This window comes from Anser brachyrhynchus (genome assembly GCF_964034855.1).
Source record: "Anser brachyrhynchus genome assembly, chromosome: 1".
In the NCBI taxonomy this organism is placed as follows: Eukaryota; Metazoa; Chordata; class Aves; order Anseriformes; family Anatidae; genus Anser; species Anser brachyrhynchus.
Genome location: NC_137694.1, coordinates 177,501,056 through 177,529,051, shown reverse-complemented (window position 1 = coordinate 177,529,051; position 27,996 = coordinate 177,501,056). Strand labels below are relative to the sequence as shown.

At 36.1% G+C, this 27,996-nt stretch overlaps 1 long non-coding RNA gene across 4 annotated transcripts; it reads left to right on the top strand.

The window, feature by feature from the left end:
* Window positions 1-7: 7 nt before the first annotated feature.
* LOC308187589 lies at window positions 8-27,939 on the top strand. 4 transcript variants are annotated; one of them, XR_013944805.1, is made up of 7 exons: window positions 8-31; window positions 5,189-5,250; window positions 6,652-6,826; window positions 16,368-16,404; window positions 19,152-19,228; window positions 20,993-21,032; window positions 22,326-27,939. It is a non-coding gene; the product is annotated as an uncharacterized lncRNA (long non-coding RNA). The 4 variants fall into 4 exon arrangements; XR_013944806.1 differs by having other exon boundaries at window positions 16,368-16,441; XR_013944803.1 differs by lacking the exon at window positions 19,152-19,228.
* Window positions 27,940-27,996: the final 57 nt, after the last annotated feature.

Here is a 27,996-nt window from a genome sequence, read left to right as displayed (position 1 = left end):
CGGGGATAGGCTGGGCATCGGTCAGCGGGTGGTGAGCAATTGCATTGTGCATCACTTGTTTTCTTACACATTATTATTATTAATACTATTATCATTATCACTATTATTATTATTATTGTTATTATTATATTCCTGTCTTAATAAACTGTCTTTATCTCAACTCACCGGCTTCACTTTCCCGTTTCTCTCCCCCATCCCAGAGAGGGAGGGGGGAGGGTGAGCGAACGGCTGTGTGGTGTTTAGCTGCCAGCCGGGTTAAACCACAACAGCCCTTTTGGCGCCCAACGTGGGGCTCGAAGGGTTGAGATATCGACAAATTTGACCAGAGTGTGTTAAACTAAAATTGGTATAAGTATTGGACCTGCTTAATAGTTGCTAGTCACGACGTTGATTGCCTTAATCTCCAGTCTGCTGTACCTGTATTCCAAATTGAGTTTTATGGTGCGTTACTTTCTGTATGTGCTCCCTGTCGCGTTGTTTATCCTTTCCGGGCCCTGGTTTAAGATTGTTATGGTACTGTGCGGTGTAGCAATGGCTTATGAAATGATGAAATATCTGGTCACGACTTTAACCTGGTATTTGTACTCAGCACTGACGTCGACTCTATACTTTGGAACCCATATCTCGGAAACTATTAGCAATTACACCTATTGCCTGTTTTCGTTAGGGAGCCAATCTGTGAAGGGGACAGGGGAAGACATGTTTCCCTACCTGTTCACTCTCCCTTTCTCCTTCACCACCACCCTCTTATCCCCCGAGCTAGTTACGGTGGCTCTCCGAGATGTTGAATATCCTTGGGATACTCAGACCAGCCTGCTCTTGTTGTTATGTCTCCTGAATGCGCTTCAGGTTTTGTTGAGGGTTAAACAACGACTTAGGAATCTCATCCGGAGATCTGTCTTGAGGCGGGATAGTTGCGAGTGGCAGGGAGTGTGGGAGGATATGGGCAGGTTTCTAGAGCAGTGGTCACCTCCAGTGTTTTGGACATTCACCCCTGAACAACTGCAAAATCCTAAAAAGCTGGCAGAATGCTTGAAAAAAAGGTGTCATGACTCTGGCAGTTCCAAAGTGACACAAATCACTGTAGCGTGCTGGGGTCTGGCTTGTGCCTATCGAGCTGCAATTGGTTTATTGTTAATTAATTGGACATAAAGTTTCCTTTTTTATTCTCTGAGCTACTTCTGTGGATTTTCCTGTAGGAAGAAGTGAGCAAACCTATTGCTTTCTGTGTACACCCCACTTAAGTCTATAATTAGCATTCATTCTTTAAGTAGGTGGCAGTTTTAAGACAAGCTTACAATGGTACTTTAAAATGTTGCTTCATATCAATCTTTTGGTGAGAAACAATTGGAATTACTAGGTTATTTTGGTAATTTTTTCTGGAATCAAGTATTTAAAGGCATACTTAAGCCTAACATCTTATACTTCACACACAAAACAAACAAACAAACAAACAAAAACCCTTAATTGGTAGCGATATTTGGGGCCAGAAGAGAGAGAGATTTTTTTTATTTTATTTTCATTTTTTTTAAGAGAGAAAAACAATCTAGTATGAATTCTTGTGCTGAGTGTAAGTGTCCATGTTTTAGTAGCAGGGTGCTGCAGAGTGCCTTCTGTGAGGGAAGGCTAGGGCTGCCCCATGCTGGACACAGTGGTAGCAACCAACTCTAACAGCCCTGACTTATAGCATGGCTTGTCCCAGAAGACAAGATGGAGGAAAACGTATTTAAGAAAGGGCAGAAAACACTACACAGACAAAAATGAGGAACAGCAGAAAACGAGTAAGAAACAGAGTGAACACCAAGGACAGAGAAAGTGAAGGTGATCCATGGCACTGGAGTAGATGATCTGCTGCAGCCCTATGCCAAAGTGGAGGTATATTTCTGAAGGAACTGCAACCATGGAGGAACTCACACAGGAGTAAAGAAAAAGAAGTGGCAGAGAGGAACCACAGTGTACTGACCCCCAACGCCATTCTCCCTGCACCAGTCAGGGGTAGAGGAGTTGGAAGTCATGCTGAGACTGGGAAAGGAGAGAGGAAATGTGCTGTTTTAACACCTTTTTGTTTCTCACTATTTTAATTGGCAATAAATTTTTAATTTTCCTAATCTGAGTCTGTTTCACCTGCAACAGTAATTAGCAAGCTCCCTGTCTCTGTCTTGAACCATGAGCTTTCTCATCTTATTTTCTCCCACTGTCCTGATGACAAGGGGAAGTGATTGAGCAGCTGGGTAGGAGTTTGGTTATTGACAAAGGCTAACTCACCATAATTCCTCATACTTGTCCTATGGCACATTTCTATCCAAAAGGAATATCTGTCATCCCTTATTTTGCTTTTACATTTTCTCTTGTTTTAATTAATATTAAAATATTTTTTGTTGTTGTTGTTGCTGTTGGTTTTTTTTTTTTCATTTTATGTTGCTAATGTTCATTTTCAAATTATGATCCTTCTGCAAACTTAACTCTAAATTGTATGTACTTAGAAATCATTAGAGTTAGATAAATGTAAATTGGAAACATTTCAACAGTTTTAAAACTCTGATATCCCGTATATTTAAAGCACTCTGACAGCACTCTACAGATTCTAAAACAAAAGAGATTTTCAAGCTCCTTTCTGTATAACTCTCTATAAAGATATATTCATCTGAACTTAACAGACTAAAATTACTTTATTGCTTTCAAGTTGGTAATAATTGCACAGATCATCCCTGAGCTGAAAGCAATACACTTTCTATACAAACAACAGTATAATTCATGCTCAACAACAGCGCCCCCAAAGTACACTTGTAACATAATACTACACTGAAAGATCTATCTTGTATCTAATTCCTATTCTAAAATGATCGAAAAATAAGAAAGATACATTTACCAGAAGGTGAAAAATAAGAGTCCACTTACTGGAAGAAGTATAAAGAAGGTCTACTACATTAGGGAATGAAAAATCTTTCGTGCAAAAAGGAGGTTAAACGAGATAGGCTGAGAGCTAATGTGAACTGTTCACATGCCCTTCAAAAGGACTGCTGTCCTTCAGGGGAACACTTCAGGGGAACTTGAACAGACTTCAACAGAGCCCAGAGAAAAGCCTTTTGCTTTTTTTTTTTTTTTTTTTTTTTTTTTTTTTTTTTTTTTGTATCAAAGGAGTCACCTTAAGATCAAGCTGAGTATAGGAATCCGGAAAATCATAGGAGTAATTCATCACAGTAGTGAGGTTGTAGAACAGCTTTTCACAATAAATAAATAATATATTTTTAAAAAATAGCATGATACGGCTGGTATATAGAAAGATGTATATAAAGAAGGTAACTTATCAATGTGTGCAAATATCTGAAGGAAGGGTGAAAAGAGGATGGAGCCATATATTTTTTCATTGGTGCCCAATGCTAGGACAAGAGATAATGGGCACACACTGGAACACAAAAAGTTCTGTCTAAACATCAGGAAACAGTCCTTTACTGTGAGGGTGACCAAGCACTGGAACCAGAGAGGCTCTGGCGTCTTCTTGGAGATCTTCAAAAGCTGGCTGAATATGGTGCTAGGCAACCTGCTCTAGGAGTCTCTTATTGAACAGGGTGTTTGGACCAGATAACCTTCAGAGGTTTCTTCCAACCTCTTAACCATTCTGTGATATCTGTTCACTTGCACTCAGTGGTTCAAAGGGCCCTTCCTTTAAATTCCTTTTTGGTTTATAAAGTTTTTTGAAAATCTGGACTTCTTCATGTACACTGGCAATCTCAGTAAACATGACTCACAGAGAAAGGGTTCACAATCTGTCCTTAGTTCACTTTTAAAGCAGATTATTACATCATCAGCAAACATTGCTCTCCGTTCTATTTCAGATTGGTATGCAAACTGTATTACACTTTTTTCTTTAAATCACAATGCCTTAATGTAGCTAAACTTCAAGAAAATAGATTTATTCTCTTGGAAAGAAAATGGATAATTAAATCTTCCTTGAAAATGATTAAGTCTTATTGAAAAAAAAAAAAAGAATCTAGGGAGAAACATCTAATTGTAATTGACTGAGAGTGCTTCATTGAGAGAAAATAGATCAAAACATTTGGCATGCACAGCTGAGATTGGCCAAAAAAAAGAAAAATCCAGTACTTAGATGAGAGACAGACACCCATACAGAATAAGTCACCTTTACTCTATTGTCTGTCCTCAATCACATGACAGCAAATATTACTAGGAATGACACTGCAAAATCACCATGCCCCTATAATTTCAGTACTCGCTCACATGAGGTGTGGAGTTTATTAGTGCTTTCCTTAAAACACGTCTAAAAATAGCAGAAGAAAAGGTATATTATTTCACTTATAACTCCTATTAAAATGCCCCTCATTTTCTGCAGGACAGTAATAATATGCTGAATCTGTTACACTCATTTTTATCCCCTTCTTTGACTTTGCTGTTGGGCAGTGTCAGGCTACTGTTGCTCTGGGAATTAGCTTACAAAGGCTGTTTTATTGCTGTTCACTGAGCACCTTCCCACTGGGATCTTTAGTGTCACCTCAGTAATGCAGCTAGCTGGCTCCAGTCCAGTGCCTAGAATCTAACATTTATTTTTTTCTTTGATTGGATTTCATTTTTTTCATGAAATCAGTAAATTATTGCAAAAGCTCAGCTTGAATTCTAATTTTGTAATGTTGCATATTCTGACAGGCATCCATTAAATTTTTGGTGATGAAGTAGAATCAATGACAGGGAGTCTCTGACAAAAAAAAAAAATCCACTATGTTTACTTTTAAATTCATCATGTATTTAGTAAAAGTAATAGTGTGCAGACTGGTTCTAAATAAAGCAACAAGTTATAATGCCCAAGGCAAAAAGCATATCAGTTTCCAGATTATTGCATATTTCTGAGAGGAAAGCAGAGCTAAGTAAGGGAGGCATAGAGGGATCCTTTTTAATTTAATTTTGAGTACAATTTGTATCAATTTTAAACCACTGAATTTAAAAAACATGCATGGGATCTCAACATCAGATTAAAACTAAGTATTTATTCCATGATACAGATAGATATGCATATTCTTAGACAAGCTTTTGGATCAGTTGCCATTGGTCTCTTGATCATGCCAGACGTCAGATATTGGACTTGATTTTGATTTTTTTACACAAATCTACATCTGAATTAAAGATGACAAAATAATTCTGTTTATCATTGAAACTATTAATTTGTGGCTTACAGGCAGAAGATTCTTGACTATAGAGAAGCTAGATCACTCATGGAAGGACCGACAGTCAAATGAGGTAAAGGTTTTCAGATGTTGCAGTGTTGTAATTTTTTGTTTGCTTGTTTGTTTCTCCCTTTGTGTTGTTTGCTTGTTTTAGATCCACCTGATTTCATATCACTTTGTAATGGGACTTCATTGCATTGCACAGGACAGCCAATGTACTTACATACATTATTCACTTCCAGTGGTCCAGAAAAGCCATTAAAGATATATTTCACTACAACTTTGACTTCATCCTGGCAAGGAGTTCCAGGAACTCCTTGTTCATCCATTCAGGCCTCCTGGTGCTTTTGTCTGACTTCCTCTTTGTTGGGATGTCTCTCTCCTGAGTTTGGAGGAGGTAATCTTTGAATATTAACCAGCTTTCTTGGGCATTCCCCTGGATTGCCTATGCCCTGCTCTGCTGACCCTCCAGCAGATATCAGCATAGTTGAGGCTCCCCATGAGGACCAGGGCTTGTGAACATGAGACTTATTTTATCTGTCTATAGAGGACCCCATCTGCTTGGTCTCCCTGATCAGGTGGCCTGTAGCAGACCCTCACTATAATGTCACCTGTCCCTGCCCTCCCTTTAATCTTGACCCATAAATTCTCAGTTGGCTCCTCATCCATCCCCAGGCAAAGCTCCATGCACTCCAGCTGCTCATTGACATAGAGGGTGATGCCCCCTCTTCATCTACCTTGTCTGTCCATCCTAAAGAAGCTGTATCCTTCTGTGATAAATTAGTGGGTGTTTGTTCATTGTCTTTAAAAGGAATTCAGAGAATCTGCTGAGAAGATAAGGTTTTGCAATTTACGACCTTGTTAAGGGGGAAGACTAAGGAAGTAGATAGTGGGGAGGGGGTGTTGGATATACATCCTAGGTAAAACAAAGACTCTGTGAAATACTGTTTGCCGCTTCACCACCCTCCCCCTTGAACACGAGCACAACTTATGATCATTGAAAGAAAAACAACGACCCCCAACAACGAACTGCGCAGCTTCAGAAGGTTCAACAAGTCCTGACAAGCCGAAACTTGGATGCTATAAAACGGCGACACTGAAAAGGGAAAGTTGCGTGCTGTGGTGGAGCGGAGACTCCCCAGCCGCCCAGCGCTGTTTTGCTTGTACCTGCTTACTTAATTAATAAATTATCTTCGATAGACCAGAAAATTGCGTGGTCTCGCTTATAACACTTCCATCCCAACAGTCCAGTCATGGGAGCCATCCCACCATGTCTCTGTAATGCCAATGAGGTCATAGCTCTGCAGGCGGGTATACATTTCTGATTCCTTGTGTTTATTCCTCATACTGCATGCATTAGCATAGAGACATTTAAGCTGGGCCCCTGATGAAACTGGCTTACTGGCTGGAGTGGCTGGAATTTCTTTGTGCTATTCTTCAGGTATTCTTCTGCTAACCCATATCCCTTCTCCAGGCTTTGGGCATATATCACTGACACTAGCATCACACTGGGAGGAGAGGGATGGACTGACCTTCCCCTGGCAACTTCAGTTTAAAGCCCTCTTCAGCAACTATGGCAAGCCTATGATGTTCTTCCCATTCTCTGACAGGTGGACCCCATCAGTCCCCAGCAGACGAGGTTTCTCAAGGTGAGTTCTATCATCTAAGTAGCCAAACCCCTGTCTGTGGCAACAGCCCTGTAACCATCTGTTGATTTGCCAGATTTGACTGGCCCTTTCATTCCATACTGGTCCTTTCAATCCCGCTATCCTAGTGTCCTTTGTTTCAGAGCGGCAAATCAGGAAATGTTTTCCCAGCTTTTTTGGACCTGCTTCATTCTACTCTCAATTCTATGTTCAGGGTTTTCCTCACCTTTTCCCACTCTATTTCCTAGCATGCAACAGTCAAGCAATGACCTGTTTTTCTCACCATCCTAAGAAGGGGCTAAAGCTGAAATGAGAATTGAGAAGGCAGAGAAATGATATTCATTCTTCCACATGTCTAAGTCAAGGCTAAGCACCTCTTTATATTCTTAAGAATACTCCCAGAGCAAGTTGTTAGTTCTAGTATACGTGAGTGTAGGATTCATCTCACTTAAATTTAAACACCTGTTGTGTGGAAACTGTATGATCTTCACTAGTAGCCTCCTCTTACAGTTAATGATGAGCAACAGGCACTTCTAGGGTGCAGTTGATTACATTCAAAAATGATTGTCTAAAGCAGGCCAGATAAATCATGCCTCAGAGTCACCTATTTCTTTGTTTCTTTATTTTTGACTATAAAGAAGTTAAAATCTTTCTTGGATGAGGACTTATACATCTAAATAATTCCAGTGTTAGGGCACTTTCACTGTTTTGATTATACTTTCCTCCAGTGAAACCAAAAGTAAATTTGTCATAATTTAAAATACATAAATATTGCATCCTTTTGTTTCAATGAGACATAGTTTACATATATTTCTATAATGAAATGATACTTAGAGAGTAATTTATTTTTTTTTCTGTTGGTGGTGGTTTTTTTTTTTTTTTTGTTTTGGCTTTTTTGCTGAGCACATAGTCATTGACAAATTGGGTGTTTTACAAAAACAAAAACAATATATTTACCCTCTTTTCCTGTTGTCAGACATTACAACAACTTATCCCTACACTATAAATCTGTTTTAGAATTTTTTATTCTATTTTTGGTAACAAGAGTCAAACAATGTATAGAAATGTTTATTATTCTGTTTTAGCACATCTGAAAATGGCCATCCTTTATATTTAGCCTGAAAAGAGTTGCTGTGGAGTTATAGCAAAATAAAAATAAAATAATAATAATAGTAAAAGAATAATTTACAGATGTTTATTGTTCCTGTGTGGTAAAGAACACGTTACTACAGCCTCTGATATGTGAAGGGCTAAAAGGTCACTTCTTTCCTTATACATGCAAGTTCTTCACAGAGCTAACATTTTTTTTCTGAATTCCATTAGCTTTTTTATCAAAGGCCTGCAGGTGTTCTGATGTATTCAACAAAAGATCTATTTAGTTGGCATAGTGGCTGCAAATATTAGGAGGGATTGAGAACAAAATTACTGAAGATGTGCTTCAATGAATCCCTTTGCTTCAATATATTCAGTGCTTAAATGTGTATATGTTGTTGTTTCAATCCACAGAAGTCTTAATTAACACCTAATGGATCTTTCATGTTACATGGAAACCTCACATATGCTTGTTGTACAATTTTATTTGCATAATAATGCATGAATTCATTTTACATTAACCTCAGCAATAACCAAAATGTGATTGCTCATTTTCATTAAGTCAAACCACCTTGTTACTAAAGAAATCTAATGCTACAGGCTTATTTTATATAATTTATTAATGAACTATTTATAGTACAAGGGGTATTCTTAGAAGAAGTTTTCCCAGCATATGAAAGCAGGGTGAGCCTGATATTGATGTCATGTTTGTTATATCCTGTGCAAAAAAGCTAATGAGTAGCATTATCAAGTTACATATTTATGCATGCTTTCATATGCTTTTTGATTATATATACATATTAAAGAAACTGAATATGAGATTTGATGTTTGTAGAATGAGTCAGATTTCTCAAAACATTGTGGGTTTGTTGTAGTTTTTTTGTTTGTTTGTTTGTTTTGTTTCATGGTGTGTTTTTTTTTCAAGAAATTCTATCTTATTCTTAGCAAAAGCAGCAAAGAGTTTGACCTTCAAATCACTTGATTTCAGATATTTTCATGGTGTTTAGTAGGCGTTTCTTTTCTACATGATACTTGAGTCCCATATTGTCTGCCTAATTGGATTACATTTTCTAGGAGTACTACTAATTTTGACATCTAAAACTATTTTTTCACCATAAATAACACATTTTTCACAGAATGGCAATTGGTTGGATCCCCTTCTCTCCTGCCACACGTATTCATGTCTAAATGGTCATCAGGGTAGTACACAAAAAGAATCATGAGATTTGGGTATCACCACCAGCTTCTCATGACAGGAGTAATGATGTAAATGCTTGAATTATGATTCTTAGAACTACAGTTTTAGGACTATAAATGGTAATCACACATAAAGCAATTATTGGATCTACAGTGAATTTGATTAATTTGAGGAGATAAATTATGTTGTTTTCACTCCTAAACAAAGTTTGTAGAATTCCAAAATATGGAGAAAGATTCAATAAACAGAAGTCTGTCACTTCCTAAATATATTCTGTAATCATTAACCTTTCATATAATGCTGTCATCAACTGCTATCTTTAAAAACAAGTTGACCATTGCTGTTTTCGAGGTGTCCATTCCAGGGCAGTTATGGGCATACAGAAAATAGGATGTTAGGAATTTAAAGAACTGTACACTCATACAGTAAAGCTTTTGATACCAAAAACTGTGGGATATATTAACCATTTTAGACAATTCTTTGCCAAATAATTTTAAGCTATTGAATATTCAAGATATTAAGAGATGATCATTAACACTTACGTGGAAATACACGGAAACAAAACTACAGTAAATAAGACAAAGTGATTTGATTCATGTGTACACATATAGTTGTTTAAAGCTATTTAAGATACTGATCTTCCTTTGCCACTCCAGATGGATATTACTAACCTGTTGATTTTGTGTGGTATCATCTAATCCCACACTGGTATCTCAGATTCATCAAAAATGGATTAGCTACCTGGATGTGGGCAACTAAAGTATTGAACTTTTAGATTACTATAAATTGATAAGATTCCAAATATCTTTGATATATATAGCATTATTATATATATTTCATAGACTAAAATTCTTAGAAAGTAAGATGAAACTCAATGTGAATTTAACAGCATTCTGATATGAAGACAACCATTGTTTAGAGTAGTTATTAATAAAGTATATCCTCTCAAATTTTGACATTAATCACTAGCAAAATTACTGTGAATTACCATGCTTTGAACATGACTCAACAAAGTGATAACAATAAAACGCACATCAGAAGCTCACCCTTGTAAGTTGTCACTTGGTCTTTGTCATTTATGATAATAGGTTTTAATTATCCTTCAAGATATTTCACATGAAGAGTAAAGCACTAGTAATAAGAATCCTTGCTTTCTGTCTGCAGATTTGAAGGGTGACATTATCCAGGTTTTGTTATATTTTAAAAGATATGGATTAATGTTACCTTTGAGAAGAAAATAGTTGAAGGAAATATATATATATATATATTTAACATGATGATGCAATTATATACAGAATTTCAGAAAACTAAAAGATTCTACTGTAGAAAAAGACATAAGAATAGAATCTATAGGTATAGGACAGTTGGGAAAAAACAAACAAACAAACAAACAAATAAAAAACTCATTTTCCCAATTCCTATTAGAAGTGTGCACAGAAGGTGGGAAAGGATGGGAATTAAAATATGGATCATTTTGAGTGTTTTAGAAAAAAAAATCTAATTCTTCATTCTATTCCATCACTGTCTTCTATCTTAACAAAAGTAGATCTTGACAGTGATTTAATGTAAATTAAATGAATGTTGCTGCTGTTTCATTGTACGTACTAAGAATGAAGAAGCTACTGTAATTTAATGTTTGGCTTATAAACACAGCTATATAGATATGTATGCATATCTATATAAGGGAGGTGTGGGGGGGAGTAGAAGTGGAAATGCTGTTTCTGATACTTTATGTAAACTTGGAGTAAAAATCCAGATCATTACTTCCATGTATATTGGAATAGGGTCTGACTTATCTTAAATGACTATAGGGAAAACCTATATGCTAATAGGGAAGTTCATGTAGGATTTCTTAATCTGAATATTGCTGTTCAGTGCTGCAAGTTAGTAAAAGGATAACAGAAATCAAATTCAGATTAGGAGAATTGCATTGAGGGAAGTGTATACTGTTTAGAAACCAAAGTAACTTGTCCTGTTACAACTTGTCATGTTACAACTTGCCATGCTTTTTCAGGTTTCTGAATAAAATGTAAATGTAAGAAAGATTTTCAATTAAGTTCAAATAGTAAAAAAGAAAAATGTTGTTATTATTCTGGTTCATGCTATACACAAAGATGAGGAAGCTGATCTATGTACACAGAGCAACATATTGCTGTTATAATATGAACATAGGACAAGTTTATATATTTTTTCTTGTGGCTGCTGCAAAGTTTCATTTTAACAGAGACAAATTTAAAAATACATGAAACCAGGGGAACATGTATATGTATACGTATATGCCACTTATCATGTATCAAAGTGTTAAAAAGAAAAAGAAAATGTTCAAAGGGGATAAGAAGTACCAGCTGTAGAATGTGTATAATGACTGAGAGTTCATGAAATCTTATTAAGCAGAAATGTTAAATAAGTAATAATAAGAAATAATATGTAATAATAAGAAATATTAAGAAATAAGTAATTCATCCAACTCCTAGTTATCTATATAGTGAAAGGATTGACTGGGTGAATCCTAACATTTCAAAAGCTGTTGCTTTATTTTTCCTTAAGGCTAATTTGTTGTGTGTTTGTTTGTTTGTTTGTTTCAAAACTAAGTTTATCGTGCTTTCCACTTCAACTGTCTTGAAAGAATGTTGAATACAACATTCATGAATCTGTCTCCTCTATATAATGTCTGTGGTGTTTCTCAAATCCCAGGCTGAACTAGAATGTAAATGAAACATTGCCAAAGTCTTTGCCACACTGTATTGATCCTGGTTCCAATTGCAGTAATAAAACTCAGAAAACAAATTTCAGAAAGGACAGGCACTTGAGTAAAAACAAACAAGCAAACAGGACCGTATTGCAGTATGTATATGTATATGCAGTATGCATCTGTAAAGTCAGCAATTTTCTGCAATTTCACTGGAACAGAATATACAAGTCATTTTAAGTTCCACAGAGTTATGATTCTTAAATGAGAGATTTAGGTCCTTTTGTTTGTTTGTTTATTTGTTTGTTTCGTTTAGCTTTTGTTTCCTTGTGGTTCATTTTTAAACATCTTACAGTTTCTACAATGGATAAAGGGTACATGATTGTGATGTTAAAGGGGACGTATCAGAGTCAGGTGTTTTCCTGTTCCAGAGCCCTGCAAAGGGCTGTCACCGAGACAGTTTCACAAAGTTGAGTGTATTTAATAAGGTAACAGATATAACAGATTTGGAATTGCCATTGATAAATACACTTACTGCAATAGCGCAGTAAGTGTATATATGATACATATGTATATATGATAATAGTGCTAGCAAAATGCTGTCCAGGGTATTCCTCACCAAAAGGTGAAGACACAGAGCTTATCAAGAAGGTGTCCCTGTCATCTTGTCGTGGTAGAGGAGAACAGCCCATTGACTGCTTCTTTTAGGTCTCCAATTTCTTCTTACTTCCTACCACCCCACTTTTTTTTTTTTCCTAACACTAACATTTTACACTAACTCCTAACGCTTTTTTGTATACTAACATTATCTGTTCCCTGGGGTGATGTTTAGCATGATTTGGATGAAGAGTTGAGTACTGTAGTCATACATTTTTAGCAAGTATTTCATTAAGCTCATTAAGTGTAGAGTCCTGCACCTGGGAAGGAACAACCACATGTATCAGTACAGGCTGGGGGATGACCTGCTGGAGAGGAGCTCTGAGAAGGACCTGGGGGTCCTGGTGGATGAGAGGTTGACCATGAGCCAGCAGTGTGCCCTGGTGGCCAAGAAGGCCAAAAGGATCCTAGCGTGCATAAAAAGGAGCATGGCCAGCAGGTCAAGGGAGGTGATCTCTCTCTACTCTCCCTCTACTCTGCCCTGGTCAGGTCTCACCTGGAGTACTGTGTCCAGTTCTGGGCTCCTCAGTAAAAAAAGACAGGGATCTCCTGGAAAGAGTCCAGCAGAGGGCCACAAAGATGATATGGGGCCTGGAGCATCTTCCCTGTGAGGAAAGACTGAGAGACCTGGGTCTGTTCAGCCTTGAGAAGAGAAGACTGAGATCTTATCAATGGGATCTTATAAATGTTTACAAATATCTTAAGTGTGGGAGACAGTGGGATTTGGCCAACCTCTTTTCAGTGGTTTGTGGGGACAGAACAAGGGGCAATGGCCACAAAATGGATCATAGGAAGTTCCGCACTAACATGAAAAAGAACTTCTTCACAGTGAGGGTGACAGAGCACTGGAACAGGCTGCCCAGGGAGGTTGTGGAGTTTCCTTCTGTGGAGATACTCAAGGCCTGTCTGAACGCCTACCTGGGCAACCTGATCTAGGGAACCTGCTTTGGCAGGGGTGTTGGACCCAATGATCTCTCGAGGTCCCTTCCAACCCCTACAATTCTGTGATTCTGTGATTCTGTGATTATCATATTCAGGGATGTGAACTTTAATATTTGTTTTATAAATAATGAAGCAAAAGGTTTCATACCAGGCTTTGTGGCCTTAAAGATTCTGTTTTGCCACCAAAACTGGGCCATCCCACAAACACAAGATTCCCTCCTTCAGCAGTCTCTTATACCAAGCCTGTGGACCTCCATCCACAAAGTTAGTATAAAAGATAAACAAGAACAAGCTGCTCAACTCCCTTTTCCCTAAGGCTGGTGCTTATCAGTGACACTGACACGTCTGACTATTCTCCACAGTGATGGAAGACAAGAGCTATTAAATATGTATTAATATATTTTCCCCAAAACAAACAGAAAAAAAAATCTCAGAGAACTACTTTGTGCAGTAGATGAAGTCCAGACATGAAGAGGGTTATTTACTACTGCAAATAATGGCATTGTTTATTTAACAATAGCAACACTTCATTTCTAAAGCATCCACATATATTTGGCCTTTATTTTCTAATAACCAGTTAAGTTTCAAAAGAAACACTGAAAGTCAGAAAGCATAATCACAGAGAACTTATTTCCTCACTGTGAGAAGTGATTTAAAATGTCTAATTAAAAACACTTATCATCTTTCTGTTCTCTCTTTTTTTTTTTCATCCTTAACTACAATACAATCATTTTAGTGATTGATGCCTTCAAATTCATGTGTTTAATTTAGTCATATGACTAAAAATAAGTTAAGTAATCACTGGATAAAAACACTTCACTGAATGTTAGAATATTATCATGTGATATATTATGTGCATTCTTTTAACTCCTTGCTGTTGCTTAACCTAGCAGGCGGCTCAGCACCACACAGATGCCCACTCACTCTCCCCAGGTATGAGGGGGGAGAGAATCCAAAACGTAAAAGTGGGAGAATTTATTAGTTGAGATAAAGACAGTTTACTAAGTAAAGCAAAAGCTGCACAAACAAGCAAGCAAGCAAGCAAAACAAGGTTCTTCCCATCAGCAGGCAGGTGCTCAGCCACTTCCAGGAAAGCAGGGTTCATCACGCATAATAATTCCATGGGAAGACAACTGCCATCACTCCAAACGTGCCTCCCTTCCCAGCTTTTATTGATGAGCATGATGCCATATGATATGGAATATCCCTTTAGTCAGTCTGGGTCACCTCTCCTGGCTGCGTCCCATCCTAGCTTCTTGTGCACCCCCAGCCTCCTCACTGTTAGGGCAGCACATGAAGCAGAAAAGTCCTTGGCTCTGTGTAAGCACTGCTCTGCAACAGCTAAAAACATTGGTGTGTTATCACCACAATTTTCATCAAAAATCCAAAACACAGCATCATATGAGCTTCTATGAAGAAAATTAACTCCATCTCAGACAAAAACCATGACAACCTTTTAATGTTCTTCTAAAGATATAATAAAATTTCTGTTGAAATAAATCTGTTAAGTAGGTCTAAATATACTAACCTGTACAGAACACTTGCAAGCAGTATAAGTAACATACAATTTCAGTATCATGAGAAGAAAAGTTATTAAGTATTTAAGGTTTTAAAGTATCAGTGAAGAGGTTAACGGAACAATGAATCTGATAACTTCTATTAGGACTGAATGATATGGGGAACTACCAGAGAACAATTTTGCTTCCTGGATAGTCTTTCCATTGTTTTCATTAATACGAATCACTTCATAGTCATAGTCACGTTGTAGTCCCGACTATAAAGTCGGGAAAAATATTAGCTTTCCCCTACTTGGCCACAGTGGAAAAAGAATAGGACTAAAAGTTATCTTAGTGAATCAGAAATTCAGAAGTTTAGAGAAAAAATCTGTTTCCTTATGTTCAGGTGGAGCCTCCTATGTTTCAGACTGTGCCCATTTTCTCCTGTTCTGTCATGGGTCTCCACTGTAAAGAGCCTGGATCTATCTTCTTAGGTCCTGCCATCAGGTATTTATATACATTGATGAGATCCCCCTGAGCCATGTCTTCTCTAGGAAATTTGCTCCAGTGCCTTCATCATCTTTGTCGCCTTTTGTTAGAGTCCAACAGTATGTCCATGTCCTTCTTGTTCTGGGGAGCACAGAACTGGACATAGTACTCCAGGTGTGTTCTCACCTACTGTCACGTTCAGACACATATAGTAAGGACAGCTGTATTACACAAAAATATTTACTTTACCGTGCATGGATTTACCACCAGGAACTAACAAGACTTTGACCTTCAAAAAATAGTGATGGCACTCTAAATTACGTGTTGCAGTCTACACTCTAGACTGTCCCTTGTATTGGGTCTGTCTTTACTTCCCAATCTCAGGATTTTGTTTCATAACAACCATATCCAGTCAACTTTGAGATTTTTCTTTTGTTTTGTTAAGAAGTATAAGAAATCTCCATTGTATGCCTTCCAGCAGAGGCATATAATATTTATCCATATAGCACAGAGCTATCATAATTCTGCCAAAATATAATGTATTTGTATATATTATACTAATTATCATTAACTCCATAATTCCAAATGTCTAGTTTTGATTGTTTAATATACCAGAAAAATCTCTAATCATGTGATTAATGTATCACTAACTACATTTTATTATTAGGTTAAAGCCTTAATCTGATTTGAATTATTATCACAGCATCTGGCAATTTATTTGTTCATATGAGTGCCTAAATATGCACTATGTAATAACCATAGCATAGTAGTATTGTACATTCAAGTATCCCAATAAGCATTTCAGTATATTGCCTCAGGTTTGTTTTTGGAGTTGTCTGTTTTTTTTTTTTTTATTATTATTATTATTATTATTACTAGTTTGTTGGTGTTTATGTGTTGATTATTTATTTATTTCTTAAATTATCAAGTATTTTGGAAATATGTTCCCTTCAGTATTTATACCTGTAACCTTTTTTTCAGCTCTCACAGAGATGAACAGATTCCTATGACTTCTTATGTAAGTTGCAAAGTTCTAATTGCTGCATGCTGAGAAGGTACTTATTAACAACCTGTTCTCATATGGTTTAATGGCTTCTGTCCACTGAGTTGCCTGTCAGTTTTACCAAGACTGTTCAAGCAAGTTCTTCAGTTAGTAACTATTAGTAACTAACAAGAATATTTATACAATCAAAACAGGAATGTACTTTTCACCTAGCATTTTTTCATGATTGTAGGGAGATGATTCTGAAAGGTTTATAACACTGAGAATGAGGAATCTTTTATGAGAGACAAATGCATCTATACTAACTTTTTTCATAAATTGGACAAGCTCTACCTATTTTAGCTCAGCTATTTATTTCTTTATGTAGAACAAAATGACAATGAAAGTATTGAAAAAGATGCAATGGTAAATATTATTAAAAGCCTTAATTAAACGTTTTGTTTTGCTTTAGTTTTGGTTTTGTTTTTTTAAAAAAAAAAAAGAGCTAGTTCCTCTTCAGTAAACAATGTAGACTTTTCCTCAGGAGACAGAAGTTAACAAGACTAATGAGTCAACAACTCATTAAGAGATCTTTAAACAACAGTAACAAAATAATAAATATTCAAATGCATCAAGAAGTGTTATTTTAACTGTAAATAAAATACATATACATTTTCCCATGAATTTCTGAAAGTTGGTGGAAAAAATGTAATCTATATATACACAAAATCACATATCTCCTATTTACTATATAAACAAGAAAATTATTTACATAATGAAGATCCTTTGAAGGACAGAAAGCTTAACTCATGGGGAAAAAAATAACTGTTAAGCTTTTCTTTTTCTTGACTGTATTGCATCTGCATATTGCATATCACATGATCATGCCACATATTGAATTTCCTTCTTAGAACATTAATATCACACAACATTTTGAGTTCCCATTGTCTAATAGACTTTTTAAAATTCATTTTAACCTTTGCCAGTACAATGAGAAATTTGCAGTCATTCTCTTGTCCAAAACAGGCCTTTTCAATATGAAACAAGAGAAAAGCTGTCATAATAAGAAACTAGTAACTTTAGCTCTTCCAAAAATTGGACACCAAACCTCAACTCATTCCTTTTACCTCATTTCCTGGGGTCTTTTAATGTGGCATTTTAGTGTGAGTGGGTTGTACTTTCTGTTTTTGTTTTTTATGAAATTATATTTCCTGCGGAGTTTTAGAAATAACAGCTCAGGAACAAAGCAATACTAACAAATACTTTTTTTGTGTGTGTGTGAACTTTTTCACATACTTTCAAATGTTTTATAGAACTTTAATGAATTCTGAGATTTTCAGAGTAAGTCGGAGTTTAGTGTCTTTAGTGTCTTTTTTTCAGAAAATTATTTTAAGGTGTTACATCACAAAATCAGAAGTCTGAGTTTTGCTTTCACAAAGGCATTTTTTCCAACAAAAAGTTTTAGTGAAGGTGGAAAGTTCTTCTAGGATATGAAATAAATTATTTTATTTTGAATTCAGAACACATTTTTAGCAAACTTCCTTGCATCATTATCTGTTCAGTTTCTTAAAAAAATTAAAAATCCCCTGAGCAAGACAAACAGATTAAAAAATATCTGACTGTGTGGACATATATTAGTTGCTTTAACAATACATAAATGATTATGTAGATTATATACTTATGGAAAAACTAGGAAAATATTATTCAGTTACTGGAAAAGCAGAGAAAAATTATTTCAGTAATTTTTTATGTATTTATTTATTTTACTCTGATAACAAGCACATACAATGCATAAAGTAATTATTTGGAATTTACTCCTATAAATTGATAAATGATACACATACATATATTTTGATGAACAACATAAAGGATCTTATAAAACAGTTTTAGATGTGTGGATTTCTTCAGAAATGCATCTTATGAAGAACAGAAGTATTTCACAAATCCAGTATTAACAAATCCAGTAAAAGCTTTTGTAGAAACAAAAGAGAATATAATAATCTCAAAAATATGTTATTTTGACATTTTCAAATGAAATACATTAAATATGCAATTGTAGAAATATCAAAGAAACTTACTGTATAGTACCAAAGGTCTGGTGCTCACGATTAGCAAGAATCCACACTTTAGCCAGTAGATAAAATGCAGTTTATTACCACTCCAGATGTGGACAGTCCGGAAAAATGCAGGAACTTTGCCAGGACTAGGGGAACCACCAGGAGCTTGGAGCATCAGCCTGTAGTCAAGGCTTGCTCCTACTTAAGGGGACATCACTATTCTGTTAACAATTCTGCATGTTCATGCCTTGGCCTTGTGGTCATAGCCAAGGGTGTAACTCTTACGACAGCCACCACATGTGATTGGGTTCCATGTCTGGAAAAGTTAATATAGGGGTGAGCTCATGTAAAGAAAAGAATGCAATAGCATTGTGTGTTCTTGACCCTCAGCAAAGCAAGATATGTTTGGCTACTTGAAATATGCAAGAGATAGTGATAAGCAAGAACAGTCCTTGACTGACCACATAACTCCTTTCAGTTTCTTGCACAATGGTCCATACAATCATGCAACATTTTCAAAACTTTTTTCCACATATACTTGTCCAAACACTTATTTCCAATTGATTATTTCTAAAAGAGTAATAAGGCTTTAAACAGCCTAGTCAAAATATATGAGCAGATCCCCTATGTGTATGCTTACGCGTTCATCTTATTCAATCACATCATCTAAAATAATGGAAAAAAGACTCAGTATTTTATTTTTATCTAATCTACATTTTTCTCCAGTTTCATGTTAGGTATGAAATCAAAATACACGTTGTTTAAATATGTGGGACCTGGAATGGAATTGTAACATCACACTGGTCAGTTGTGTACTTTATTTTTTATTCTACTAAAAATTATTTTTGTATTTCTTATTGAGTACACACTTTTTATCACATTAATAGTCTCACAAAATAAAAATAAAGTAATTAGCTATATTACCATATAGCTCTTAGTAATTAGTTACAAGGAACATCTGTACTTTTGATGAATAGATTACTGTACTAATTCATGGGGTGTGCATTGAAAAAAGATAAAAGCCATCTAAGTTATTGACATAATAATAGTTTATAAATAACATCATAATAGTTTTAAAATAACATCACAAAATCTAACATTTCTAATTTATTAATGCTACAAACTTCTATAATACACCTGTTTCTCTCACGTTACCCAATCACCCAATTTTGTTTCATGTATAGCTGATGTAAACATTATACCTATGTGGGTATATGTGCTGTGTGTTTATACACATGTGTTTATATAAAAGACAAAAAAATATAAATGTATTGCACATAGATTTTAGATAATAACATGTGAATATAGATATGTAATATTTAATTTTAAATTAAGATGCCAAATGCTTCTTCCAAATCCTTAAAATGCACAAAATACATATAAGAAGAATGACTGCATAAGCACCTAGAAGCAGTCATGTTATGCAAATAATTTTGGGAGAGTGCTAACATTTTAAAATCTGTATTTTAGAAGGACCAACCCACTGAGAATTTTGTTATACACACTTATAAATCATGGCAAATATGGGTAGACGATGAAAATACAAGAGAACATTTAATACCAAAATGAAGTTTGATTTTAGCTAACTCACACTTCCAAGTGTAGGAAACAGCTTGACTTCATTACAAAATAGGTGACATGTTTATCTTACCTTGTGCTCTCCTGTTCCCCAGTCATCTTTGACTTACCATATTGTGACCTTTATAATAGCTTTATAGAGAATCAATCAGGCCAAGACACAACTGTAATGCAAAGAGGTATTCATTATTTTATATTGGCTTAAACGAATAGGCATGACAAGTAAAACATGGGTGATTGATTTCCTGACCTTTGAAGTGTTTTATATGTAAAGTGCATAAGTTATATCCATACAAGATATTTAATGTTAAAAATGAATTTTAATGTTTAACAATATTTGTTATAGGCTGCCAATGAAACTTATGTTTCATGACAATAAAATCTACTGTTTCATCTCTTTGTAGTGACTATTTATATGATTTTCTTATATCTTTCCAGTTCTTTAAAATATAGTATGAATAAGAATACAGCATGAATAAAGAATAAAATTTATTTTAATAGATACTCATTTATATGATTATGTACTGAATTGGAATCAAGTAAAAATCATCTTCAGGAATTTTTCAGAGACTAACTTTCCAAGCAACTACATAAACTACTAAAGGATCTTTGGGAGTGAGTATAGAATAACAGAACTAGAAGGTATATGGGAGTAGGTGAACAATGAAAATAGGTGAACAATGAAAGTAGGTGAACAATGCATGTGTTCTGTTTTGATGAAAATCAGAACCTTTTTCAGAAAGAAATTCATAATCTAATGAACATAAAACAGTTCCTTGAATCCTCATGTATTTGTTCACTAGAGAAGCTAAATTTTGAGGACTCGCACATAACATTTTTATAGAAGACTTAGGTAATACTTTCTGAAGTCAATTATGGCTTGCAGTACATAAAATGCTAGAAATCAATTTTGAGACATGAATCAATGTATATCATGTTCAATTATAATACAAAGGTACTGACCTTCTTAAATTCAAATGTATTTATAGGCTCTCCTGTTGGTTACTGTCAAGTTCAAGTGTCTCTTCTGTATCATCTGTTTGAACATATCAGTTCAGAGAATAGCTTCATCCAAAAAATCATAGTTAACAATGTCGGTGGTTTATTAAACAACTGCTAAATCCCTCTATTTCAAGTCTGTATTTCAGTGTTCTTCTTATGTACTTTTCCTCAATTCTATATCCCATGGATGTTAACTTTTATGATGTTTAGTGCTTTTTAGATCTAGTTTAGATGACTACATCTAAAATAATAAAGCATTGCAGGAAACTGAGTGGAATTAGCATGATTTTCTTATTTTTGCATCTCCTACAGCTTGCTTTATTCTTTGTTTTCCGAAATTCCTTATTCCAGGTGTGTTCTAGTAAAATAAACAAACAAGATCAATACATTTTTGTCTTGAAGTCTGGGAGAATTTTATTAAAGGAATGATTGTTTTAATTATTATTTCTTTAGAAGCAGAGAAGACAGAGGAATTCCTTATTTCAACTCATTATCTATATCCTAGTTGGAAAAATGAGACCTCAGATTCACTAGGATGACTATTGAGTTGTCCTGTTCAAACTATCTTGTCTTCTCAAAGAACTTGGTCTCTTTCAAGATAATTGTCTTGGTCCTTATAGCAGCCTAACACTATATTTTCAACGAAAACTGTGTAGTTGACACAATTTTACTCTGCTAGATCTTCTAAGAGGATGAGGAATCTTCTATCCCTCATTATCATTAACTGAGTATTAGTGCTATGTATAACTTTTACATCTTACAAATAAGAGTAATGACAGCAATGCTATTTCCAAAAGAATTCATTTGAAAGATGGTACTTCTGGAAATCATGTAGTTAGAAGTAGTTTTGATTCCAGATTAATACAGGATCAGAATGTCCAACTGCAAGAATCTGAACAATGCAAGTAATACAGTTATCCACATTTTTCTAACATCTCAGTCTCTGTTAAATTAATTTTTATACTCAATTCACACTTGAATGTAGGCTACAGGGTATGATTCTTTGATTTTGCCTTCTTTAAAGAAATACCACAAAAAGCACTTTAAAAATTGCTGTCATTAAATCACACAACGTATGATTGGGCAGAATAAACCCTTAGTGCATCTAACAATAAGTGATAGTTAAACATGCATAAGAGAACTGACGTGTAAGGAAAAAAAATAAGAAAAAAAAAAAGACAAAAAAGCTAAGAAAAAAAAATAATAATTTTAAGGGATAATGTCTGCTGTTAAAAGTTCTAAGTCTTTTAGAAGGATATGAAATCTTGCTCATATGCTGACACTGAAGATTACTATTATATAATTGATTTTCCTCCACAGATGATGCAGTTTCATCAAAGAACAGAAAAAATAGCCATGGAGACTTTCAGCGCTTCCTCCACTTCCCTTAAGATTCAAAACCCAAGATCAACCTGACTCTGTAGATTATATCCTACATTAAAATGATTTTAGAATTTTAGAATATATAATGATTTACTCTGCCACAGGTTTTATAGTGAGTTTGCAAGGCCTCAGGCCTGAGGCTTGTTAGGCTTTCTCTGTCCGAGCTTTTCTTTACCTACCTGCAGGTTTGTTTTACTTGGTTTAGCTGTAACAGTAATTCTTCTAACTGACCAGGTGGCTATAGCTAACTTTGCCTTTGTTTCTCTATGCATGGTACCACCAGGGTTTTCCAGCTCTTCACATACCAGCGTAGGGAGTGGAGCAGAAAAACAAAGGTCTTGTGCCATTGCAGAGGCCTTGAAAGGTGAGAACACAGGATGTGGTGGAGAAAAGCAGAGGTGTGGCACAATAAGGAACAGGGCACAGGCTTGAGCTGGATACCCCATGGCTCCAAAGAACTCACCCATGGTCAGCCACAAAAATGCAAACCTGGAGCTGGGCAAAACTGGGTTAAGGGTGACAAACAGAACAAAGAAATACTATCTGACTTCTATGAAAGTCAATATATTCTAAATGCAGATGTAATGTGAAAGAGCAAAGGTGTAAAAATGTATTAGTAAACCCATAAAAATGACCCTAAGCAGACTCTAGAGTGAGAAAGAAGAAACCATGGTCATGTACATCAAGTTCCTCATTAGAAAGGGGCTCCAGGGACTGACAACTCCCTGTAGCAACCCCTGAGAGGGGATCTTATTAATGTAAATAAATATCTTACAGGAGGGTGTCAAGACAATGGGGCCAGACTCTTTTTGGTGATGCCCCGTGATAAGATGAGAAGTAACGGGCACAAGTTGAAACACAGGAAGTTCCTGCTGAATATTCCTGCTGAATATGAGGAAACATTTCTTTACTGTGAGGGTGACAGAGCACTGGGACAGGTTGCCCAGAGAAGTTGTGGAGTCTCCTTGTCTGGAGATATTCAAAACCTGCCTGGATGCAATCCTGTGCAACGTGCTCTAAGCAACCCCGCTTGAGGAAGGGGGTTGGAGTAGATGATCTCCAGAGGTCCCTTTCAACCTCAACCATTCTGTGATTCTGTGTGATTCCATAATAAAGTCCTGTTAATGTTAAGATTCAAATTATACTACTAATAAATAATTGGTCTTTATTTATACACATGTATTTATATAAATATAACATGTAATTTCTTTGCCCATAATTTGAAGTTTTGAGCATAACAACTACAAGGAATTTGTTTGTTTATTTTAATTGTACATTTATGTATCTGAAATACTTGCAGATATTTACCATAAAAGAAGCTCAGTTTCAATAACCTATGTGGTACTACTTATTCACTCTATTAACGTTGTTTAACACAATTTATTTCTTAAAAAATAGGAAATGACTCAGGTGTTTGTTTTGCCACGTTATCAGAAGGAATCTAAATAGGGCTATCAAGGACTTTAAAAGAAATATTGAAAGTTTATGATATATAGACATGTTGTGTGCAATATGTGGCATTAAGTATGTGTTGTATGTCAACTTTCTTTCCATGTATACATAGATTTATGCATGCATATACATATATGCATGTATTTATGTGTTTATACATGTGTTTGTACAAACTGGTGTTGTACATACACTTACTACATATACCTTTTTATATGCTCATTAAATTCCTGTTTTTTTCTATCATTAATGTGCTAAAAAATCACAGAGGAAGATACTCTGTCAAATTTTTTTGCAGCCCAACTTTTTCAGACTCAAGTGACTTATTTAAGAGTCTCAAACTTCACATTCTTTGTAATACTACTTTTTTGTTTGCAATTCCACTGATCGTACAATTGGATTTCTGTCTTCGTGAATCTTATTGTTTTTACTTGAATACATTTTAAATTGGGCAAACTGAATTTTACAAAGTTGTAAAAATCCTGTAATCATTGATTATAAATATTGCTGTTGGGTACTTTTGGAGAATACTGATTTTGAGGAAATGGTGGAGAATAACCTTAGCCAGGGATACATTTTAACAGTTTTCTTAAACTGCTATATGAAAAATACTTCTTCATTATATCTGAAACATGTTTTATGTAGCAAGACTGAAAACACTCTCACAAATTTAAGGGTGAAAGATTAAGACAAAATTTTCAGAAGAAACTATTGTTGTACTTGAAGTGCAGCTTATTTCATAACTTAAAAAGTCAGCATGCAGCTATTGTGTAGTTTCTGGCAATCAGAAAATTTAAATAAATACTAGATTTCTTGAATGCCTTACATCTCCCTCTCCCTAAAACATTAGCTAAAATAAATAATTAAACAAAGCAGCTATATCTAAATGATCACAGAATAAGCAAAATCAAAGTTCATCATAGTGCTAACCACAGTATTTCAGCTGAGAAAGTTATTTAAGTAAGATAAATTATTTACTGTTTCAGGAAAGAAATAAGTGCAGAATAATACAGTATTGGAACAAAGTGATCCACCCAAAATCACATGAGAGGGTTACACTGATATGATTTAAAATAATAATAACAATAACCACATTTGAGTGGTTAGCTATACCTGAGCTATTCAATGGTAGGCTCCATTCACAGTCAATGGAGAGAAATAGACCCTTCCAGGTATGATTTATTTCACCCTAAATGAAATGTCTAATGTTGGTCACATTAGCGGTACCCTAAAATAATAACAGCAATAACAATAGCAATAATGAAAACAACAACAATAATATTAATAATAATAATAATAATAATAATAATAATAATAATAATAATAAACTCCACTAATCATAAAGGGCACAATGTGGATGGTCAAATATAACGAAAACTGAACTCATCAAATTTCTGTAATGCATTTTAGTGTTCTTCATATATCTGGTCAAGACCCCATTTTCAATTAAGGTAATAATAGTAGTAATCAGATGGAATGATGAATGATTCAAATGTATTTGAGTGGAACAAGATGAACAAAAGCTATTCAAGCCTGCGAAGCTGGGAGCCTGTCTGCTCAAAAAATCTCAACTATAAAAGTAAAAAATAAAATCACAGAGCCATAGTAATTCTGAGTATCTGATTGTAATTCACAGTCCTCGTGAAAAGGTAAACACAGCAATAAGAGTTAAGCAACTGAATACTAATTTAACATGAAATAAATCTCTCAGTCTGAGTGAAATGCCCTTTTAAATTCACAAAGTTTTACCCAAGACACTATATTAAGAATATGCCATATGCTGATTCACAAAACTGACATTTTCAATACGAAAACTTACAGAGATTTCAGCAGATACTTTTGTAAACTATGTATAGGAACACTTAGTTTTACAAAACTTGCTAGAGATTTGACTGATTTCATTAATTGGTAGTTTTGTTTGTTTGTTTGTTTGTTTGTTTTCCTGTTAGCAAGATATTATCTTTCTCAGTGTCTGTGTCTATCTAGGAGTTATCACCATGATATGTCAGTGTGCTAGGATATTAAAGAGCCATTAACTCAATACAGATACCAAAAAAAAAATTTAAATATTCATTTTCACAGCTGAAATTATCCTCAACATGCCTTACATTTGCTATCATTGAAACTGGATATATGCAGAAGTTGTCCTTCAGAAATTCAGGGCACAAAGGAAAATTGTACTAGCTATAGAAAATGTTAATTTAAAATCTGGCTTAACTCCAGGTATGCAAAAAAAGTATTATATTTTAAAATGTTGGAAAAAATCCTTTTCGGGCATTAACTGTGTGTTGTCTTGTTCATCTTTAAACTTGACCAATCATTATTTTATCCTTATTACCATAATGAATACTAGGTGTGCTGAGTTCAGTCATGTTACCATATGTTTATAGGGCCATTAAAGACTGCTTAGATACTGTGGCTTCCAGCTGGTGATTGTGCAATCAGTGGACTTTCTGAACTCACATTTACCACATTTGCTAGCCCAATGTCTTAGATGACTCTAAAAATCTATCAGTGAATCAAACCGCTTAGGAAAAATCTTTTCTACCTAAGTCTCACCATATAAAGTCAGGCATAGAATCATAGAATCATTAAGGTTGGAAAAGACCTTCACGATCATCTGGTCCAACCATCCCCCTTCTACCTATGTCACACACTAAACCATGTCCCTAAGCACCAAGTCCAAGCTTTCCTTAAACACCCCCAGGGACAGTGATGCCACCACTTCCCCGGGCAACCCGTTCCAATGCCTGACTACTCTTTCTGAGAGGTAATGTCTCCTAATTTCCAACCTAAACCTCCGCTGGCACAACTTGAGGCCATTCTCTCTAGTCCTATCATTGGTTATCTGCAAGAAGAGGCCGACCCCCAGCTCCCCACAACTTCCTTTCAGGTAGTTGTAGAGAGCAATAATGTCTCCCCTAAGCCTCCTCCAGACTAAACAACCCCAGTTCCCTCAGCAGCTCTTCATAGGACTTCTGTTCCAGGCCTTTCACCAGCTTCTTAGCCCTTCTCTGGACACACTCCAGGGCCTCAAATTCCTTCTTGTACCGAGGGGCCCAAAGCTGAACACGGTACTCGTGGTGTGGCCTCACTAGGGCTAGGACAGGGGGACGATCACCTCCCTGGCCCTGCTGGCTACATTATTCCTGATACAAGCCAGGATGCTGTTGGCGTTCTTGGCCACCTAAGAACACTGCCGGCTCACGTTCAGGAGAGAAACTACCAGAACCCCCAGATCCTTTTCCTTTGCACAGCTTTCCAGACACTCTCCCCCAAACCTGTAGCATTGCATGGGGTTGTTGTGGCCAAAGTGCAGGATCTGGCTGTTAGCCATCTTGAACCTCATCCCATTGGCCTGTGCCCATCGATCCAACCTGTCCATGTCCCTCTGTAGGGCCTTCCTACCTTCTGGCAGATCAACACTTCCCCCCAGCTTGGTGTCATCTGCAAATTCACTGAGGGTGCTCTCAATTCCCTCATCCAAATCATCAATAATTAAAGAGGATGGTCCCCAATACCAACCCCTGGGGAACACCACTGGTGACCAGCTGGATTTTACTCCTTTCATCACTACTCCCTGGCCCAGCTGTCCAGCCAGTTTTGAACCCAGAAAAGAGTGTACCTGTCTAAGCTATGGGCTGCCAGCTTCTCCAGGAGAATACTATGAGAAACTGTGTCAAAGGCCTTCCTGAAGTCTAGGTAGACTACATCAACAGGTGTTCCGTCATCCACCAGGCAGGTCACCTGGTCATAGAAGGAGATGAAGTTGGTCAGGTAGGACTTTCCTTTCATAAACCCATGCTGACTGGGCCTGATCCCTCCGGTTATCTTCATGCATATTCTGCATGACTGTGTTCAAGATAACCTGCTGCATCACTTTTCCTGGCACCGAGGTCAGACTGAGAGGCCTGTAGTCCTCCAGTTCCTCCTTATGAGCCGCCTTCTTATTGATGTGCGTCACATTAACAAGTCTACAGTCATCGGGGACCTCTCCGGATGACCATGTCTGCTGATAGACGATGGAAAGCAGACCAGCAATCACATTGGCCAACTCCCTCAGCACCCTCAGGTGGATCCTGAGTCTCATGGACTTGTGACAGTCCAGGTGGAGCAGCAGGTCTCTTTTTCTACCTGAACTGGGGGGGGGGGGGGGGGG